The sequence below is a fragment of the Ptychodera flava genome, chromosome 1 (genome assembly GCF_041260155.1).
Source record: "Ptychodera flava strain L36383 chromosome 1, AS_Pfla_20210202, whole genome shotgun sequence".
In the NCBI taxonomy this organism is placed as follows: domain Eukaryota; kingdom Metazoa; phylum Hemichordata; class Enteropneusta; family Ptychoderidae; genus Ptychodera; species Ptychodera flava.
Window position 1 is genome coordinate 60,117,318 of NC_091928.1, and position 23,810 is coordinate 60,141,127.

General features: G+C 37.1%; 1 long non-coding RNA gene across 1 annotated transcript in view; it reads left to right on the top strand.

The window, feature by feature from the left end:
• The first annotated feature begins 719 nt into the window (after positions 1–719).
• LOC139144708 (uncharacterized) overlaps positions 720–23,810 on the top strand; it is an 88,079-nt gene continuing 64,988 nt past the window's right edge. Inside the window, exons 1-2 of the long non-coding RNA XR_011554847.1 lie at positions 720–1,059; positions 1,235–1,520. This is a non-coding gene — a long non-coding RNA (uncharacterized lncRNA). The remainder of the gene's footprint in view (positions 1,060–1,234; positions 1,521–23,810) is intronic.

The following is a 23,810-nucleotide window of genomic DNA, read 5'->3' on the forward strand; positions in this document are numbered from 1 at the left end:
GAAGACGTCGCCGTACTCTACATTTGATTTTAATCAGATTGGAAAGGTCACCTGAGGCTGAGGATGAGGATGAGTATGATGCCAACTATACGCTCGTACGAAATATGGGTATGTCGTACCCACCAACCACATGACACATTTGGTACTCCCCTTATCTTTGGACGGCAGCGTAGCAGTGTAGCGCCCCCATAGGGCAAGGAGCGAGTCTAAATCACGGTAGTTCAGAAACGCACGCGATTGCCCATATTTGGGAACCTGGCCGAGACGTGATAGGTAAAAAAATGCACGCAAGTGAGGGCGCTTTCCCGTAGCTTTACACGGGCAGATGAACGTAGGTATATGATACTAGTTATGACGTGAGTTTTTATATTTGTATGGGGATTTGTTGTCACTTTGTATTGTTAGTTTCATCTTTTTCAACCGTCATAAGAATACTGATGACAATCTAGCAGGGTACATCAGCATTTGAAAGGTCTTTTACATTGCTGTATTTTTGTAAATTTTACAAATATATGTACTGGTGTTTAACTTTCCTAAGGGGGGGGGGTCAGTCGAAATTTCTGAGATAGAGAGGAGGTAACTCAAATTCATCGTAGTTGGCAAGGGGTTACTCGAAATTTTGGAGTTTCCGACGAAATTCCTCAACACTTCCAGGCCCTAAATACTGACGGCTCTCCTTATAGTATCTTCGCTATCGCCAGGAGATTGTACTGTATCTCAGACCTTCGAAGGGTTCTCTGTGATTTGTCACATTGGCAAACGTCATAAGCGAGATTTGAGCGGTTAGGACAGTTTACGACCTGTCGAGTCACTGCAGGGACAGTGGCTGAGACTTTTGCCGTCGCTTAATGACTCTAGTTATTTCAACTCTTCACCTAAAAATGTCGTAGGCCATCGTCTGATGGTTACACATGTTACCTTTGTATGAAACTACAGAAAGTTTTTAGAATATGTTAATGTCATCGTCATCATGAGTACCGTGCAGAGATCAGATTTCGCAGCGTTTAACGGTACTAAACATACAATGCACATCAAATAGTGTAGGGCCAAAGCCTGGCGGTAGGTAATATTCAATATAACTTCTAATGAGTTGTCTCACTAATAACTGTTGTTTTTTTTACGAGCTTGCGGTGTTATTCTTTTGGAATGTTATTCAATTCTGCTATCCAAGTACCTTTCACTGCCTTTTCGCGTGATATTATCACTAATGTTCGTACTGTCTCTACCAATCTAGGATCGTAATGCTTTCAGTTACTGAAGCTGACATATGAAAGAAGACAGTGCTTATGGCAATATAATCGGTTGTTTCAAGGCTGAAAGTACAAAGTCTAAGTAAACAACAGGAAGCCACGTCCGCTTGCAATGCTAAGGGGAATCAGCAAAGAACCACATTCGTTGTCTTGCGGGCTACCATCTGCCAACTTGATTACTATTGGTCAACATTAAACAACTGAAATTACGAGGAAGGGATATGGCGAAGGCATAACACTACTACAAAGGGACAGCTCAACGTAAAGTGTGTAAGTACATATCTCGGCAGATTTGCATGTATACGACAAAACCAAATGTGAGATGCAACGTGTACCTACTATCATTGCTAGCTAGCCTCTGCATACTTGCAGTACTGTTGTTCGAGGTTTTGCCCGGGCATTTGCCGTCCTACCAAAATAACCAGGCAACCCTTGACAGCAGCTAGGCCTTTGCAAACCTCCGATAGTCTCGGCCACATGATGAAGTTCACATTCATTGATGTATAATAATTTTCATTGAATCGCCATTTGAGAAGGGACAATTAAAGGGATTGTTTCGACTTCGACTAAGGATACTTACCTACTTCAAAATATAGTATTCATGAGATTAGATTTCATTCACATTTGTCTGCATTCAAAATCATACCGGAACCTTATAGGCGTTTTAAATTGACAGCTTTTTGAAAACTTCAGTCATGTATTTTTATTGTGTTTACATGTAAAATGTCCTTTTTTGATGGCATATATCGAATTGAAGCTTAGATGTTTTATATTTCATCGATGAAATCTTCAATTAAATATAATCAGATAATATTTTGGCAGCATTTTTCTATAACCGTGGAAAAGTGCGGATCTTTCAATCTAAACACAATTTCCAATGAACTATAATTGTAATCAGACATTCAACTCATATTTACACTAATCTAGACAGTCTGAATGCATGTACTCGCTTGAATGTTCAAGCCTCTGACCTTAAATAGCTGACAGAAATTGTTTGAATGGTCAATCACAGACATCCATGAGTGCACTCGCTTGCATATTCACGCGTCTGACCTGATACAGTGGACTAGAATTGCATGAATGTCCAAGGCACTTCTTTACATGCACTTAGCATGTACTAGCTCGAAATTTTAAGCCATAGACCTCATAGACTATGTTCACTTGCTTGAATGTTCAATCGCAGATCTCTGTGCGTGTAGTCGTATCTCTCATAGATTGGACTGTAATTGCTTCAATATTCAAGCACACTTCTGTATGTGTATACTCGTTTCATTATTCAAGACAGTGACATAAATGTTAAGTGTTAAGACTTGAATGCTAAAGCATCGACCTCATACTTACTTTAATTGCACTCATTGACTACCTGCATAACTCAAGCCACATATCTAAATATATGTTATCGCTTGCACAGAACAAAATTGTTCAATCCATGTACCTACAGTGTCTGTTACAAACGTTTCAGTCAGGCAATACCAAAAAGGCTCAATTTTATCTTGAATTACTAATTTTAAAATTGAGACGGAAAAATAACCTCACCGGCTTTACTTCTGTGCATTACCGGGGTTCATCACGGATAAAATACACAGTAACATGTGTTTAAGTAAATTTATCAGCCCTTGACCTATTGCAGGGACATTGTAAGGGAGAATCAGAACCTATAAAGCTAAACAACATTCGAGATTTAGACAGACATTGTGTACAAGGACTTAAATAGATTGAATGATACCATGTGACCTGCATCTTAAATACACCGGATCGAAATACATAAATCTCTGTATTAAATGACCTTATTCATTATCGTTCACAAACGTTCTATCAACAGAACGATATGCATTTATTGATTAAAGTTACGCAAACACGTCGCTATTTTGACGTTATATAAACAAGGTAAAGCCCGAGGAAAAGTAGCACGTTTTCTTTCAAGATGAACGCCAATGCAGTCACATTGCAGTGTTCAACACTGCATAAATCAATGATACAATGTTTTTGAAATTATTCGCACTGAAGTTGTAACTGGTAGAATAACAAAACCTTTACCTTCTTGCCATCCTTAATTACTCAACATTTTATTTAAAAAATCTGAGCTAACATAAGCTCTTGAGAAAGGGCTCGTGTAACAAGTTTATTGGTCCAAAATTTACAAATTAAAGAAAGTCTTGGAGTCTTCAAGAGCTACAATAAGGTTTACTAATTAATTTATCCATCTAAACAAAAATAACATGCATAGCACAACATGGCAGAAATGGAACAAAATGTGTTGGGTTGGCATTGTTGAGAGGCTTACTATGAGATTTTTTCGCTGGTGTTTGAATCGCCTAAAGAAAGATTCCTTTCCAGTCGTCCCTCCCCTTCTTCTGCTGCAAATCTCCCGAAAAAACAAAGTACTATTTTGCAAACATTTGTATAGTCTAAGTGTTTATAGAAAGATCACGGTAAACGTCGATATAGTGACATTACTCTGTTTGAGTCTCGTCTTTCAAAGGGCATTTTGAATCGTAAACGGGCTGAGCGGGCTTTCACAGGCGGCCCTTGAGTTTTAAGATAGCTGAACATCAACAGACTATCCCAGCTACATTTCTTATCAATAAAATGATATTTGTAGGGATTGGTGAACTCTGTTAGCTAAATAACTTTCTAATATTTCAAAGTTAGCTTTTAAGCAGTCCAAAATCATGTATTTTTATGATTGTCAAGGTACTGCAAACAATTGACTATCAAAAAAGACACACACACACAAAAATTAATAAAACACAACTAAAGTCCTTAAATCAGAGGAATTCGGCAGATGGCTTAGTAGTCAGGAAGGAAGAGAACATTTAACCGACTGTACAGTTACTACGTTAGGACCCCCTTTTATCGAGAAACATTTGTGACAGTTGTGATAAATGAGGTACACCAACTAAAATAATTTATCACAATCGCGTGATAAAAGAAAAAAGCATTTATAGGGCGATTGCTAACACAATAAAACAAAACGATACCAATAAGGACTTGGCTGAAATTACAGGGGGATAGGGCCGGTGTTTTTAGATGGCGGATCACTATATTTCGCGTAAGCATTTTTTAAAGGTTCATGAATTTCACTCATGCCTTGGAGGGCTCACCATTTTTTGCCTATCTATACAAAACCATGTAAAAACAGGATGTTGTAAAGTGCTTCATCCTAAAATATCAAAGCTGAATACCTTGGAGTCTATTGAGCAGAGCAATAACATTTTCCGCTACAAAACAAGCGATGACTCTACATTTATATCTGTTTGACAGTTTATTCTCGAGGAGGAAGTAAAAATTTATGTACATTCAAGAAATTAGATAATGCATTCCAGCAAAATGTTGATTCATTACACATGGTAGTCTATGAGAAACTACGAACATTTTTCCAATGTAGAGCTGGCAATAAATGTGCGTTAACAGACGTTTGAAAATTGATATAAATGTACTTATCAGAATAAGGTGGTTACAGGTACATATGCGTACAAGAAATTTGATTTTTGAATTTCACCAAAACCCTTGATCCACGCTACATGTACGTCTATGAGAAAACTATAATATGTTAGTTTATGTGCGATTTGTGGTAGAGAGTATGAGAGTGAGAGTGCTTCATAAACTCTACAGCGTGTGGAAGGGTCGCAGTCAGAAAACCTGTCTCTGTTATCAAACGATTCTTTTTCATCGTAAGGTTGAAATATATTCTTTGAAAGTTCAAAGGTCAAATTATATGTCAAATAAGAGATTATTCATACAGACTTTGACATGCAGGGATGGTACGTGATTTTGCGCGAACATTTCTTTCGCACTGCGTTATATTAAAAAGACCGTCTCTCCCCTATAATTTATATCCAGTCCCTATAAGGAAACAAAGGCATCGTCTATTCAAACCTACTTGAGAAACAGATGTCTTAATAGGAAACAAAGGCATCGCTGTTTTTGATGAGCCAATCCAACAGTGTGATGGCAAACAATTCCTTAAAGGGAAGCAATGACATCGTCTGTTGACAAGAGCCAATCGAACACATCGATACCAAACAATTCCTTAAAAGGTATTCGTTAAGCCTTTTCGTCTAAGAAATGGGCGTATCACTGAACACAAGAGACATTCCAGACTAATTTTAACATTTCAGGTTAAACTTTGTGTGAAAACGAGCGATATTGGCTTTCAGACAAGACGGTCTTAACATTTGAGATCAATTTTGAGCACTAAGAAAATACTGCCCTTAAAGTGTAGGACCTTCTTCGGCGAACAACTGGTATGCGATAGATCTGAGTTGTTCATGCTAAGACATGGGTATAGTATTTCGTAAAACAAGTATTTTAGCATTGATGAGTGTAGGCATATATTATATGCTCAGACAACTACTGCAGTTGTTGATGTTTTTGGTCAGAAATCAAGTTTTACGAAGCATCGTGACATCCGTATCCTCAGTGACGATCAATAGGAATAGATTCGAAATAAAGTAGAATTATAGTCAATTATTATTATAACCGGTTATGATTTCTGTGATATGGAGATTTAAGTTTGTATAAATATATTCAATTAATCGCAAATTAACTGATGCCATTATAAATGCCTAAAAACTGCAGCCCGAACACAAACCATACATGTTCTAACAGAAGCTATTATCAATAAAAAGAACGAAAATCATAAGAAGGACATTTCGATGATCTTTTTCAGTTCCATCGTGGGTTTCACGGCGTTCCTCACAACGGAAAAATGAAATCGAGGATCCAATTCAGAAAAGGAGACCAAAAACGCGATCAAAACGATGCCTTAATAGGAAACAAAGGTATCTGTTGTTTTTGAAGCTCAAACCGAACACTACGAAAGCAAACAATCCACTTAACTACGCAAATATATAACCTATTTTAAAGAGCCAATCAAACACAACGAACCGACCGATCTATTAATAGCTACTCTTAAAGTCGTTTCTTCTAAGAAATAGATATACCACTAAAAAAACAAAACCATGTCAAACTAAATTAAAAATTTCAGGATAGACTTCAATAAATAACGTATATGAGAAAAATCATTAGGACCATTCAATCCAGACGGTCATAATGTTAGAGTTAATATATAATTTAAAACATGTATTGGAGCTGTTGCTGCGAAAGACTGATCACATTCTTTTTGTTCTGTTCACTGCCATCACCGTTACAAGCTGTACTATTGTTAATAGCAACAGGTTTTCGTAAATGCTGGAGCAAAGAAAAAGAAGTTGAGATATCGGGTTATATATCAGAAACTGAAATATGGGAGGCAAAATGGCGAAATTTCGAAACACGATATACTATTATTGTTTCGGCTACGTTATGTTACCAAAAGATGCTTGATTATTGAAATGCAGCTGCAGACTGAGTACAGCCAATGTTCACAATACCACGTAAGGCATGTTTATGTCGCCGAAATCCAGCAGTACAAATGTAAAAGAGATGAATAAATGACGTTGACATTCAAAGATAAAAACAACAGAAAGCATATGATCTCACGGTAACATGTGTATTTATTTATATCTATGGCGGCAACAGTAAGCATGATGAGGCGAGCGATGTGCACGGGGTCTATAAGAATTGCTGCTGGTGCAAAAGCCGTTGTTACTATTCGGCACGAAAGTCGCTAACTTACGTCTGTACAACGTAAACTTAAAAACGTGGAGTAAAACGACAGCAACAGAGTTGTAGTGCATTGCATCAAGATCATAGGTGTACTCTAATATCAATGGATGAAGAAATAATAGTCTTTAAGCGAGTAATCTGCAAGGGACCAGCGAATAATCAAAAACGCTAAAAATGCCCCTTTCCTTCGAATTCAAAAATCGAAAAACAAAGCACTGTAGCACATTATCTAAAGATTATAGACCTTTAGTTTTACATTCCTAGCTGATGCATAACATATCTTGAATTAAAAAATGAAGCGACCGATCCACAATGTACCGGCAGGCCCACCCCTGCAAAATTCATTGTTTTAAGGGCATTTTGGTATCATTAATCTACACTTGCAACACTCAGAATACACCAGTTCATTTTTCCAACAAAATGAAAGAAACGAGACAGTCGGTCGGCGGTTGATCGTTACGAAAACGGCATCGTTTTGATTTTGAAATAAAGGCCTACTTTTCTACTACGAATCTAAGGATAGTACAAGTAAATTTTAAAATTAAATTGTGAGCTGTTTCCGGAGAAGAAGACTTTAAATTTTAAATCCTTTTTTTGCAAAATCAAACATGGCGACTGTACCACACTGCCAATCCCCTATGACTTTTGCAAATTAAAGATTTAAATTTCGATTTTTGCAATATCTCATATGGCCACCAAACAACATGACCAATAGAAATGCTTTTGGCAAAGTTGAAAGTAATCACTCTAACGATGATATGAGTAAAATTTCAGTTCAATCTGAGTGTTGCTTCTTCAGAAAAACAGTTTTAAATAATAAATCAGGACATCGTGCACAGTCCAATAAGGCTACCGAACCACATGACCGAATTAAATGCATTTTGCAAACTTAAAATAGCTCACACAATGGACGATATGAGTAGCACTTCAGTTGAATTGGTACATAAGTTCTCGAGAAGAATATTTAAAGATATGAATTGGGTTTTTGCAAAATACAATATGGTAGCCAAACCCCGTAAGTAATCCAAATTCATTTCACAAACTTGAAAATACACTCACACTATGGATAATATGAGTAAAATGTCAGTTCAATCGGTGCATTGGTTCTCAAGGGAGGACTTCTAAAGATTTAAATTTCGACTTTAGCAAAAAAAATATGGCGGCCGAACCACGTAACCGATAGAAATTGTTTTTTTTTTTCAACTTAAAAGTACTCACACTAAAGATGATAAAAGTAAAATTTCAGTTCAATCCGCGTCTAAGTTCTTCAGAAGAAGATTTCTTAAATATTAAACTGGCATTGTTGCATAATCCAAAAACCACGTGACCAATCAAAATACCTTTTGAAAATTTAAAATTGCTTACATTAGGGATGATATGAGTATAATTTCAATTGAATTTGTGCATTGGCTCTTGAGAAGAAAATTTTTAAGATCTGAATTGGGATTTTTGCAAAATACAATGTGGTAGCAAACCACGTAATCGTAATTAGTGTGTCATATAAGCTTGTTCTCGAAATAAAGTATTATTATTATTATTATTATTATTATTATTATTATTATTAAAGTGTCCCGGAAAACGTTTTTTATCTCAGTTTCAGAGTATGAACAGATTCCTTGTCCTTGGAACAGCATTAATTTGCCCGGTTCACAGGAAGTCTTTGAAATTTGCACCAGCGATTTGCAAACATACTAAACTCAAAATGTATGCCTGGGATTTTTAAAATCTGTCCTACAATTTATGTTACATACTATTTATGTTACATACTATTTATGTTACATACTTTAAAGGTATTAGACAAGGAATTAATTATTTTTGCAGAACATTATACGTCCAAAAAACGATCTTAAGTCTAAAACAATATCGATGACACACTTTTGAAGATTGACACGACACCTTTTGAAGAAGCTAATTTCAACTAGAAATACTGCAGCGTAAGTGCAGGGAAATGTAAAAACAGATTTTTAAAAACAGACTTTTGAGAGGTTATTAAAGTTGATTTTCACTTGAGCCTTATATAAACAAATTACAGATGATACAAATCACAGTACTCGCAATTATCTAGACTTTCAGAAAATACTTTGATTGGGTTACGAGCTAATGTTTTGCGGAGAGTTCATTAATTCGAAGTGTCCAATACTTGTCTCGGAACCTTAAATTGAAAAGAAAACAGTAGTGTAGAAAAAAGCACGAAAGATTTCTGTCCTTAAAGAAAGTTCCTATTGATTCCAAACCTTTATGGCCCAAATTATGTCAAAATCGCGTCTATTCATAATCAATGATCCTAACAATTTTGTCTGACAATATTGACGACGTCAGTTTTTCTTGAAAATGCAGTCCCAATTGTTCATTATAAACAAATCAATTTCAAAATTTCGCTTTCATTTTGCATATTGTAAAATAGGGAATTATTTGGAATTTGATGAACACAGTTTATTATCAATTTTGGTAAAATGGAAGAAACTAACCACTTTGAACTTACGAAGGGAATTTCAGGGCTACAGGCTATTGCTTAAGAGTAGCCGTTTTCTACATTAGTAATTAAAAGTAAAGAAATATTGGTCCGTAGTAAACGTTGTGGTTTGTTTTTGCAAAGTTGACTGAAATAATATGTTGAAGGAGAAAGATAAAGGACGACTGTCAAAGCACACAGACGTCTGACTCGAATTAAACAAATCTGACAATTTATCAGGGCATGAAATCAACACCAACTGTGGCGGTGCAACTAATCAAGAATCGCAAAGACAACACTTTTCATTTCAATATATTTTTTTCAAGCAACGTTTAATCCATGATACCTTGTAGCGTAACGATAATAGTAGCTCTTTGCGTATTCTGAGCTTCTTGATCGTTCACAATTTGCTCAGAAAAGTTGAACCTGACCTTTCATAAATGTTCTCCTCGGCAGCAGATTACATTCACATCATAGACTAGCAAGCTAATGAATTTACTTGTATGTTCAAGGGAAATGATGAAGGACGGCAGTGATCGCCACGAAAACAGAACAACAGTGCACTATATAAAGGACAGAGACACCGTACCTGAATTTAACCAATACAACAATTAAGCAGGTGCAAGAAATCAACGTCAAATGTTGTAGTTAAACTCATCAAGAATTGTAGAGCCTATACTTTCCACTAAAATAAATTTAATTCACAGCAATATTGAATCTATGCCACCTTGCATCGTAACGAAAACACAGGCTCTTTTACGTAGTCTGAGTATCTCGATGGCTGGGAATTATCTCAGGAAAGTTGAACCTGACAATTTATATTTGTTCTCCTTGGCAGATTATATTTAAATCATAGACTAGCAAGCTAAATGGGGTAAAACAGGGCGGCATTACGTCACCTTTCTTTTATCACCGTCTATTTGGATGATATCAGTAAGAATCTCTCCACACTCTCCTATGGATGCCTTATTGGTGACTATAAGGTGAATCATTTGATTTATGCTGACGATTTAGTTATTATTTCTACTGGAGCCTATGGCCAGCAGATGCTTGTTGATATATGTGGTCATTATGGTGACAATCATTCAATATTTTTCAATGAGCAAAAGACAGTTTGTATGATAATTCAAGTATTCGTAAGCTTAGACAAGTTCCAATTTATCTTAATGGTAAAATGCTTAATTATGTTAGTGTTTATAAATACCTCGGTCACTTAATCACTTGTGACCTTAGGGATTCAGGCTCAGACTCGGCAATTTTATGTTCGTGGCAATGCTATAATTCGTGATTTTAAATTCGCGTCTCTTTCTGTTAAATGTCACTTATTTTCTGTCTTTTGTGATATTCCTTATTGTTCTTACTTGTGGAGTACGTTTTCTTTATGTACGTTTAATGCAGTTAGACGAGCTTACTCCCATGTTTTTCGTAAGTTATCTGGTTTTAAATATTCTTTTATTCAGAGTAACAGTGCAATGTTTGTCAGTCTTTCGATTTTAACTTTTGATGAAATCCTTCGGAAAAAATCATTTAGTTTTCTGAGCAGACTCCACCTATCAAGTAACCCGCTTGTGGTGAGTGTTTTATCTTTATCAGTGTTATCACACAGTGGACTGAGGAGGATTTGGAGTAAGCGTATATTTTAAAATGTATTGTTGTTTGCTATGGATTTTTATAATCTGAAATAAAGATATAATAATAATAATAACAATAATAATAAAGACTACTTCAATTATTTTTTTTCAATATCAAATATTATGTCACAAAAGGTAGTTACTTACGTGAGAATTATTTTATCGGTAAGGGCATGCGCTTTTATTTCTTTATGAAATTTGCAATTGTCAAACAGGCTAACCTACAATATTCAGAAGATGAAGTAGTGGTGTCCTAATTTGTATACGGTTGCCAAGTAGATACGCTACCGTTTGAGGGACAAAGTCCTTCACTATGACATGCCCTACCACGCTTCACTGCTTGAAAGATTTACACTATATCACTTGTATTCAATCAAGCAGTGGTTGCATGGACAATACCAACATATGGACAGTAAGAATACTAAAAGACAGGAGAAAAATATTAATGCGATTACTGTGTATTCCTGATGGTTTGGTTACACGAGGGAAATGTTCCACTGCTAAAAAAAGTATAACGCTTGAATTCTCAAAATTCAGTTCTTACCAGCTGCTGACATTTTCATTTGTTGACGAAAACGTGTCTCTTGTCCTCAATTTTGTGGATTGCAGTCTGTATTTTTCATCATGACAATGCAAAACAGTAAAGCCTAGCTCTTCAGTATAACGTACAACTAGTAATTCTAGTGATAACGCTTCAAGGTAGCAACTCTTCACAAAACGAGTAAATTTTTGCAATTTGTTAGCATTTTTTCTTTTCAAAGAAGCCGCTGGCCCTAATGTATGTGTAATACTTTCTTTGCCAAAAATTAGCTGTGCATGTAACAGAACTCGAATATGATGTAAATATGCAGTTTACTATTGCTGCTGTCAGTCGAATTGTAGGAAACATGTTAACAAGCAGTTACTTTTGGCGTACTTCTCACATGATTGCGGATAGAGCGCTCTTATTTCCGGAAGATAATCGTTGATATAACAGTACAAAAAATCTCATATGGGACCATGAAAACAGAAATGGCATTGGCACGACTATGTTCATACAATCCTATTACTCTTCAATTGCAATATGTTTATCCTATATCTTTGAAAACATTTTTTTGTATACTTTCTGTATGGAGGGAATCAGTTTGAACGCGTGAAAAAAGACTGTACATGTCAGAAAACCCCAGTGGCATCGTCAACTACTAAGAATGGTGAGTGAGGAGAAGTATCACACTACGCTCAAGGTTCGAGCAAAAGTCCAATAGCATGATTCCAATAAGAATGTCAGGAATATTATACAAGAATGTATTTTTCTAAACTCATTTCAGGCCATCTGTCTTGGCAAAAGTGATCATCAGAAAATTACAAAGCCGGCATTTTTGTCGTAAATCTGATAAGCCTTGACTTTTGTAAATCTGTGAATTGAGAAAATTGTTTGTTTCATACTCTGTCATTAATTTAAGACACTTAGTCACACACTGTTTAATCGCTAAGGTTAGACGTTCTCCTTGAAACTTCAACACAATGTGATCACTCAGTTTATCAGGTGGCTGTTGAAGGTCAAAATCCACAATCGACTATTCATAGCGAACGGCTAAAAGATTTTCATTGTAAAACACAGTGGTGTAGACAAAATTGAATGACAGATTTATGTCGTCAAACAAAGTTATTCGTCAACAAAGTTTCCATGCATTCCTAATATTTTTTGGCGCGGAAATCAGTCAAACTTGTGTCCATTTATTTTCGGCATCAAGCTCTAAACTGATTTTAAGATACTTGGTGACACACTGTTGAATGGCTAAGCTTTAGAAAGTTCTCCTTGAAGCTTCGATACAATGTGATCACTCAGTTTTACAGGTCGCTGAAGAAGATTAAAAGTCTTTATAGACAATTCGAAGCAAACGATTAAGAGACCTAATTGTAAAGAAAACAAAAGTGAATATAAATAACATGAAATTATTTCCGAATTACACTCGTTTTCATCTATCATCGAACGCTCAACTTCATGTGAATGTTGATACATCTCATGAATTCATCAGTATGTTTCCTTTGAAACTTCATGAGTTGATAAGGAACTTCCTAAGAAGTTCCAGACGCTGGCGCGACAAGTTTATGTAAACATAGATACTTTGTAGCTGACTGGAACTTCCTCAAAGAGTTCACCTTTTCAACAGCTACAAACTCACCAGACTAGACAAAACGTCGCCAACAACACAACACGGGTGCGCCACATTTATTCTTGCTTACATAGAATGCAAAGTGGAACACTCGATGCTTTAGACTTCGTTGGTTTGTACATAGACAATCTATGGTTTGTACATGGTACCAATGAGTGTTTAACTTGAAAATGTCATCGGAATTTCTGTTTATTATAATGTTCACTTCCAATACTATCAGAAATCTCGTGTTCACAGTCAACAAATGTCAACTTCGAGTCCAGTTCTACTGCTATTTTTAGCCATGCTGAGAGATTAGTAAATATCATGCTCTGCACTGTGTGCAGTAGACTGTCGACAGTCCCTCGTGCCTTCTTTTGACCGGAGTCACTTTATTATTAGTGCGGTAGCAATCCAACATAGGCGATCGAGCGCCGAAGGCGTGAGTCGAGTGCCGAAGGCTTGTTGTACAAGCAAATACTGAAGCTACGCCAATACGCGAGACCAAGCGACTGGCGAGAGTCTATGTGTGCAGAGTCCTGGCCGACAGAGAAATGCTTTAAAATGTGTGAAATTGGAAACTAAGATTCACATTTCAAGAGACAAACAAGAATTGTAGTCGAACTTTCATTTTGAGAGTCAACATCGCGCTGGTTCATTTTGAAAGTCAACATCGCGCTGGTTCATTTCCGGCACAAATGTATATGCGTAACTTATCGTGACGATTATGAATGATGATGGTCCCAAATGAAACCACTTTCTTTCGCAAAGAAACGACAAGCACCGGGAGTAATGTTTGCTATGGCATAAGCAGTCGCTAGTTTAGTGAACCTGTAAGCAAAATCTTGATTAGATCTAAGCTCACTCTTTATATAGTTGAAACACGGCTCGCAAGCGTTGAACTGGGTGGTAAATCAGTCGAACCCTTTCTCATGCAATAGTCGTTGGGATTTTGTTCAACACATCGCGAGTGGTGGAAACCATAATCACACAGTCACCGACGGCCAAACACGGATTTCCAAAATTACCCGTAACTTGAACAGCCTCATCGAAAAGGTTCAGTAACTCCAACCCGTTTGATGGTCCAACGATCACATCGGAATGATCGACACCCGTAGCACTGACAAGGAGGTTGATCGTGTATGTAGCGTTCGATGCATGCCGTTGTATTTCAACTGCCGGTGTTCCGATTTCTGCGCATCCAAACGACGATTGCCTGAAGTTCAGATCACCGAAGACTCATCAAACGAATGAATTTGATTTATATTGTAGTCAGAAACAGTTTCTATGAACTCCAGTGTATATTGTTCGATAAGGGAGCATTCGTTATTTACGGGGGGGGTTGGTGGAAATCAGGGGGGGTTGACTTTTACAAAACCGCTTTTTAGGGGGGTCAAATTTTACAATCAATGATTGAAAGGGGGGGTCAAATTTTACAAAGGTTTGTATTGAGTTATGGAGAACAAAATTGACTTTGGAATTTCACCGAAATGTTGCTTGTGTAACTTATGTTTCGAGACGGCAGAATAATAACCGACGAAGCTCAGCCAAATTTATTTCTCTAGAAGGGCCAACAAGTCCGAGACTGGCGTTAACCTCTCTAGAGCAGCAACAAAGCATTTAGTCCTGATTACAGATCTGTGTGTTCCTGGCGTATACGGCTTCCACCACAGCCCTGCAATGGTCTGTGGAGATAACTGGGGTCTCTGCAGCGAGATTCAAAATGGGGATCTCCATGGGTAAACACCTTGTCGAGTATGTTATGTTTCAGAAAATGAGTGTTTTGGACGTTAGGAGAAGTCAATCGCATCTTTTCTGGGATTGGTTAGGATGTAAAGGTAGGCAGGGAAAGGATTTTGCCCCAATAGAGCAGAATTTCGGCCAAAAAGACCGTTTATAGTCTTCATTGCGGTCCAGATCCAGGCCGCAGAGACCTCAAGTCTGTTCAAAGACCATTGCAGGGCTTTGGTAGAGGCCATATAATGCTGGGAACACACGTGCACACACCTGTACGCAGGGCTACACAGCATGGGGCATGAAATGAGGAACCAACACACAGTCATAATGTAACAAACAACTTCTGTATATTACTATATTGTGTCAAATATCGGGGTCTACATATAAAATAGTAAAACCGTACTTCAAAACTATAAATATTACTCCATGGTAACAGTAACCGTACTGATCGACCTCCCGACGGCAGGAGTCACACTTTCAGAACAAAAACTCTGTTCAAACCCTTTCTAAATGCTTAACAATTTCTATGGAAAACTTAACGTTACCGCAGAGGTACCTCAGACTTGACCACGCGGCTGGGAAACACAAATAGTTCACACGCGACTTTAACTAATGTTCGATGATGAGCACAATTGTAAGTCCCGTGTAATGTCTGCACATGAAAGTCGGCGACAACACACGCAATTCACTGCTAAGCAGCGTCCAGTTCAGCTACCACGGGAGCAGCCATCTTAGATCTTTGTTTACACTTCCGGTCGGGACATGCCAAACTAATCTGAAGTCTTCCTCTGCTAACTCCGCGCATCGACAAAAGTTCAGTGGAACGATCATAAATAATGTGATCATGACAATCTCAGACATCTGACTGAACTCATAAACGGAATAACGTCCACAGTTGACACACAATTTGCTGCAGAAAGATCAGCTTTAAACTTGTGGTGATATTATCATCTTAGCGTGCAGTGTGTATATTGCAAATATACGGCACGGCTTTCACTTGTGTGAGCAATGTTCGTTCCATCGACTAAAGTAGAGGATGGCGTAGGGTTTAAATAAACAGTCCGATCCGCATAAAATTCGATCTCTGCCACTCACCGGTTTCTTTACATAGGGTATCTGCTGACTTGAGTAAGACTCAAAATAGAGAAATATCTGACTTAAAAAGCACACGCTGACACTCAAACCTTCCAGTGCCAGTGCAGCATGCAACGTAAAACACTCTCTGGAAAGTTCCCGTCTTGGACTCCCTAGGTATACAGTGATACCACACAAGAACTCCCAGGCAAAATAGAAAATACACAGGTCCTCCATACATAATCTATGAGAAGCTATGAATAATTTCTTTTAAATACAAAACTAGCTAAATCTGTGTATTTATAGACTCTTGATTATTGATATTAATGTACTTGATAAGACTAGGGTAGTTAGCGGTGCATGTGTGGGCAAGAAATTTGATTTTGGAATTTCACCGAATTGTTAATTCACTGTCTTGTCAGAGGAAACTACGAATAATTTTTTTCCAATATAAAACTAGTTAAATCTGTGTATTTATGTACGCTTGATTATTGATATTAATTTACTTGATTAGACTAGGGTGGTAACAAGTGGATGTTTGTGCAAGAAATTTGATTTTGGAATGTCACCGAAATGTTGATTCACTATCTTGTCTATATGGAAACTATGAATATTTTTTTCCAATATAAAACTAGGTTAATCTGTATATTTATGTACTCTTGATTATTGATATTAGTGTACTTGATTACACTAGAGCGATTACAAGTTCATGTGTGTGCAAAAAATTTGATTTTGGGATTTCACCAAAAATGTTGATTCTCTAGTATGGAAATTTTTCAGCCCGGGCCACAGGTGCGAAGGGTTAATGAATCAAATCTGATGAAATTTTTTTTTCATGGGGGGGGGGGTCACTTTTACAATTGATGAATTGAGGGGGGGGGTTCAAATTTTAGAAATTTGATTTGGAGGGGTGGGTCGCTTTTTACGTTTCATTTGTCGCTCAAATTCCACCACCCCCCTCCCCGTAAATAACGAATGCTCCCTAACTGGAGTCATTGATTCGGCGGCAAGACTTGATATTTTCTTTCGACTCATGCTCAGGTATTTGGTTATCGCTCGGTGGATTGTCGCCAGCGATGGCACGTTTTAATTATCAAGAAGTTTTCTTCTGATTTCGTGTAAGTAAATACTTGGCTGCCGCCTTTTGTAGAACTCGATATGTTGGAGAACGTTGTCCATAACTCTGGTGCGTTCTCGCACTGGTCTATCACCGGCTGCGTTCAGGGAGCCTGTTCTCTCGTACTTACAGCAGATACTGTTCACAGTCAGCTACAAAGTATCTATGTTTACATAAACTTGTCGCGCCAGCGTCTGGAACTTCTTAGGAAGTTCCTTATCAACTCATGAAGTTTCAAAGGAAATATACTGATGAATTCATGAGATGTATCAATATTCACATGAAGTTGAGCGTTCGATGATAGATGAAAAAGAGTGTAATATCATTCAATGCATTCCAAACCTATTTTACGCAAAATTATGTCGCACATACGTCTATTCATAAGCAATGATACTAACCCTCTTGTCTAGTGTGCAACGATATTGACGCTGTTGGTCTTTATTTGTCGATATAGTCATTGTTATTTACCTTGAAAGATCAATTTCTGACTTTTTTCTTTATCAAAGTTTCGCTTTTCGTAATTTTTATTATTAAATAAGCAATTCTTTGAAATGTAATCAATGTAATTCAATCTCAATATTCAGCAAAAAGGAACAAAGTAAAGACTCGAAATGTATGAGAGGATTTGTAAGGCTACTAATATTGCTTGTGAATATTTGTTTGACTACATTACTAAATAAAAGTAAAGACATATTCATCAGCATTAAATGAATTGTCGTTTTGTTTTTAGCTTTTTTGCAAAGTTGATTTAAAGACTTGTATGTTCAAGGCAAATGATGAAGGACGACAGTCAATGTGGAGCTGTGATCGCAACGAAAACAAAACAACAGGGCACTATATGAAGGACAGAGACACCTTATCGGAATTTAACCAATATAACAATTAAGCAGGTGCAAGAAATCAACGCCAAATGTTGTAGTTAAACTCATCAAGAATTGTAGGGCCTACAATTTTCACTAAATTAAATTTTATTCAAAGCAATATTCAATGTATGCCATCTTGCATCGTAACGAAAGGAGTTGCTCTTTTGCATATATTCTGAGCTTCTCGAAGGTTGGCAATTATCTCAGGAAAGTTGAACCTCACAATTTATATTTGTTCTTTTCAAATCATAGACTAGCAAGCTAATGGCTTTACTTCAATTAATTTTTTCAGGATCAAATACAACGTCACAAAAGATAGTTACTTACTTGTAAATATTTTATCGGTTAGGGAATGCGCATTTGTTTCTTAATGAAATTCGCCTACGTCAAACAAGCTAACCTGCAACATTCAGAAGATGAGAGAGCGGTGTCTTAATTTGTATACGGTTGCCAAGCAGATGCGCTACATTTTGAGGGGACAAATCCTTCACCATGACATGCCCTACCACGCTGCACTGTTTAAAAGATTAACACTATATCACTTGTATTCAATCAAGCAGTGGTTGCATGCACAAAACCAAAAATATGGTCAGTAAGAATACTAAAAGATTGGAGATGCCATCACTGTGTATTTCAGATAGTCTGGTAACAATAGGGAAATGTTTCACTGCTAGAAAAAAGTATATCATTGCGATTCTCAAAAATCAGTTGTTACCAGCTGCTGGCATTTTCATTTGTTGACGAAAACGTGTCTCTTGTTCTCAATTTTGTGGATTGCAGTCTGTATTTTTCATCATGACAATGCAAAACAGTAAAGCCTAGCTCTTCAGTATAACGTACAACTAGTAATTCTAGTGTTAACGCTTCAAAGTAGCAACTCTACACACAAAACGAGTAAATTTTTGCAAGTTGTTAGCATTTTTCTTTCAAAGAAGCCGCTGGCCCTAATGTATGTGTAACACTTTCTTTGTCAAAAATTAGCTGTGCATGTAACAGAACTCGAATATGATGTAAATATGCAGTTTACTATTGCTGCTGTCAGTAGCATTGTAGGAAACGTGTTAACAAGCAGTTACTTTGGCGTACTTCCCACATGATTGCGAATAGAGCGCTCTTATTTCCGGAAGATAATCGTTGATATAACAGTACAAAAAATCTCATATGGGACTAAGAAAACAGAAATGGCATTGGCTCGCCTATGTTCATATAATCCTATTACTCTTCAATTCAATATGTTTATCCTATATCTTTGAACACATTGTTTTGTATACTTTCTGTATGGAGGGAATCAGTTTGAACGCGTGAAAAAAGACTGTACATGTCAGAAAACCCCAGTGGCATCGTCAACTACTAAGAATGGTGAGTGAGGAAAGTATCACACTACGCTCAAGGTTCGAGCAAAAGTCCAATTAGCATGATTCCAATAAGAATGTCAGAGATATCATACAAGAATGTATTTTTCTAAACTCATTTCAGGCCATCTGTCTTGGCAAAAGTGATCATCAGAAAATTATAAAGCCGGCATTTTTGTCGTAAATCTGATAAGCCTTGACTTTTGTAAATCTGTGAATTGAGAAAGTTGTTGTTTCATACTCTGTCATTAATTTAAGACACTTAGTCACACACTGTTAATCGCTAAGGTTAGACGTTCTCCTTGAAATTTCAACACAATGTGATCACTCAGTTTAATAGGTGGCTGTTGAAGGTCAAAAGTCACCATCGACTATTCATAGCGAACGGCTAAAGGATTTTCATTGTAAAAACACAGCGGTGTAGACAAAATTGCATGACAGATTTATGTCGTCAAACAAAGTTTCCATGCATTCCTAATATTTTGGCGCCGAAATAAGTCGAACTAATGTCTATTCATTTTCGGTATCAGGCTCTAACATGATTTAAGACACTTGTTGACACACTGTTGAATGGCTAAGCTTTAGAAAGTTCTCTTTGAAGCTTCGATACAATGTGATCACTCAGGTTTACAGGTGGGCTGACGAAGATTAAAAGTCTTTATAGACAATTCACAGCAAATGATAAAAGACCTAATTGTAAAGAAAGAAAGAAATGAACAAAAATGACATGAAAGATTTATTTCCTAGCTAAAACATTCCAATGCATTCCAAACGTATTTTTCGCAAAATTATGTCAAACATGCGTCTATTCATCAGCGATGATACCAACCATCTTGTCTAGTGTTCAACGATATTGACGCCGTTGGTGTTAATTTGTCGATGTAGTCATTTTTATTTTTAAAAAGATCAATTTCTGACTTTTTTCTTGATCCAAATTTCGCTTTCCGTAATTTGTGTTGTTAAAATAATCAATTTTTAAAATGAATTCAATTTAATTCAATCTAAACTTCAGCAAAAAGGAACAAAGTAAAGACTAGGAATTTATGAGCAAATTTATAGGGCTACCAATATTACTTGAAGATACTGCATTAGTGAATAATAGTAAAGACATATTCATTACCAGTAAATGAATTATCGTTTTGTTTTTAGCTTTTTTGCAAAGTTGACTTGTATGTTCAAGGGAAATGATCACGGACGACAGTCAATGTGGAGCTGTGATCGCAACGAAAACAGAACATCAGAGCACTATATGAAGGACAGAGACACCTTACCTGAATTTAACAAAAACAACAATTAAGCAGGTGCAAGAAATCAACGCCAAATGTTGTAGTTAAACTCATCAAGAATTGTAGGGCCTACAATTTTCACTAAATTAAATTTTATTCAAAGCAATATTCAATGTATGCCATCTTGCATCTTAACGCAGGAGTTGCTCTTTTGCGTATATTCGGAGCTTCTCGAAGGTTGGCAATTATCTCAGGAAAGTTGAACCTCACAATTTATATTTGTTCGTTTCAAATCATAGACTAGCAAGCTAATGGCTTTACTTCAAGTACTTGTTTTCAATATCAAATACAATGTCACAAAAGATAGTTACTTACTTGTAAAATATTTTATCGGTTAGGGAATGCGCATTTGTTTCTTAATGAAATTCGCCTAAGTCAAACAAGCTAACCTGCAACATTCAGAAGATGAGAGAGTGGTGTCTTAATTTGTATACGGTTGCCAAGCAGATGCGCTACATTTTGAGGGGACAAAGTCCTTCACCATGACACGCCCTACCACGCTGCACTGTTTGAAAGATTAACACTATATCACTTGTATTCAATCTAGCAGTGGTTGCATGCACAAAACCAAAAGTATGGTCAGTAAGAATACTTAAAGATATGAGAAAAATAATAATGCAATCACTGTGTATTTCAGATAGTCTGGTAACAATAGGGAAATGTTTCACTGCTAGAAGAAAGTATATCATTGCGATTCTCAAAAATCAGTTGTTACCAGCTGCTGGCATTTTCATTTGTTGACGAAAACGTGTCTCTTGTCCTCAATTTTGTGGATAGAAAAGGACTGCAGTCTGTATTTTTCATCATGACAATGCAAAACAGTAAAGCCTAGCTCTTCAGTATAACGTACAACTAGTAATTCTAATGTTAACGCTTCAAAGTAGCAACTCTACACAAAACGAGTAAATTTTTGCAATTTGTTAGCATTTTTCTTTTCAAAGAAGCCGCTGGCCCTTAAGTATGTGTAATACTTTCTTTGTCAAAAATTAGCTGTGCATGTAACAGAACTCGAATATGATGTAAATATGCTGTTTACTATTGCTGCTGTCAGTAGCATTGTAGGAAACATGTTAACAAGCAGTTACTTTGGCGTACTTCCCACATGATTGCGGATAGAGCGCCCTTATTTCCGGAAGATAATCGTTGATATAACAGTTAAAAATATCTCATATGGGACCAAGAAAACAGAAATGGCATTGGCACGCCTATCTTCATATTATCCTATTACTCTTCAATTGCAATATGTTTATCCTATATCTTTGAAAACATTGTTTTGTATACTTTCTGTATGGAGGGAATCAGTTTGAACGCGTGAAAAAAAGACTGTACATGTCAGAAAACCGCAGTGGCATCGTCAACTACTAAGAATGGTGAGTGAGGAAAAGTATCACACTCACTCAAGGTTCGAGCAAAAGTCTAATTAGCATGACTCCAATAAGAATGTCAGAGATATTATACAAGAATGTATTTTCTAAACTCATTTCAGGCCATCTGTCTTGGCAAAAGTGATCATCAGAAAATTACAAAGCCCGCATTTTTGTCGTAAATCTGATAAGCCTTGACTTTTGTAAATCTGTGAATTGAAAAAGTTGTTTGTGTCATGCTCTGTCATTCATTTAAGGGGGAGACCCACATTCGCAGACACTTTTCTTTAATCTGATTTTTCACCATTAAAATGAATCTTTAACCCGACATGTAGTATATGTTTGGGTAGCTCGACAATTGAAGATTATAAATATTGTAAGAATATTTCAAAACCTGTTTGCGTGTGTATGTTTTGCTCAAAAATGTGTGTTTTTGAGTTTTTTCACTTAAAAAAGTGTAAGTCTGAGAGGGTGATGGCCATTGGTGAGCGGTTTACTGCAATCGATAGCAGGGTAAGGTGTGTAAAAAACCGTGTCTTGGATTTTTGATACTCCGCTTTGTTTTTGCACAATTAGCCTTGAAAGTGAGAAGTGGTGGATTCTGAATAAATTAACGGCTTTTGTCCACGTTTGTCACGATATCTTTTGTTTTTGGAACATTATCGGAATTCTGAGACACGGTTATGTAGAAACAGTCATTAACTACAACCTGTGCAAAGGTAAGGCTAATCCGTCAACGCGGCGCCAAGTTACACTCTCCAGAAGTTGCGATACATTGCCAAAAACGGAACGGAGTAAATCGCAGAAATGTGTATGCGACCCTTGGAGTCGCACAAAGTCAGCTAAAATTCCGGTTTGCTCACGTTTTCGGTGGAAATTCCCTGCCCATAATGAAGTACAGGACTTTTGACACAATTGTCTGAATTTGTGGTATGAATGAAATGATACATGGCGTGAAAATTGGAAGAAAATGAACACTGAAACGGCCAGTTCGCGGCGTAAGCGTTATGCTTTATTTACACAACTGTCATTCCGAGCTAAATCTGGGGATAATCTTCTTGCTAAATACAAACTAGCGTATTGACTGTGCACTGTTGTGTACCAGTTAAAATTTGATTATCAAGCGAAGAAATGGCTGGCTGCGTATATACTTCGTAAAATTATGTGATTTTGCATGCCAAGTCCGATGACATCGTGTTTTCCTCTCTTTTGGTTGCGCAATCGTCACCGCGTTTTCAGCTTCCTGCCCGGAGAGAGACGCGTGACAATGAATTACAATGTGGTACATACCGACAAAGACGAAGTTCATTCAGACGCCGTGTTGCGACGTTAGCTTTTACGTTCCGTACTGCATGTTGAAGTACGACCACAGTCCGCCTTGAACATGGCATGGAGCTAAAAACGGACAGCTACATGAACGCGGTTTCCGACCTCAGGAGCACCATTGCCGAGCTGACTTTGTGTTGTGCCAGGTTAGAACCCATCGCTAGGCTAAACCACGGTCCCTCCACAGACCGTGGCTAAACTTAACACAACACATGACAATATCTGGTATCTAAAACGATTTCCTAATAGGAAGATAAAAAGTTGGCGAAAAACTGAAATAAATCGATTTTGACAAGAAACTTGAACAATTCTAAAAGCGACTTGTTTTGGCTTCGCGAATACCATGGAGGCGAGTACCTAAAACAGATGTGAATCTGTGACCACGCTGACTGAAGACGTCATTCTAAAATCGCGACGGTCGAATTTTGTACAAGTAATGAAATGCGTGAACTTCAGTCAAACAGTTGAATATCGCGTTCTCTGATATGTGGAAACGAGCATTCGTCGTTCTCCGGTGGTGACTGTACTGTCCGTTGAACTACTATAATAACGACGATAGACAGACCAGCAGCACGCTGTTTTTCAGCGTGATTGAGTTTATCCACAGAAAAAG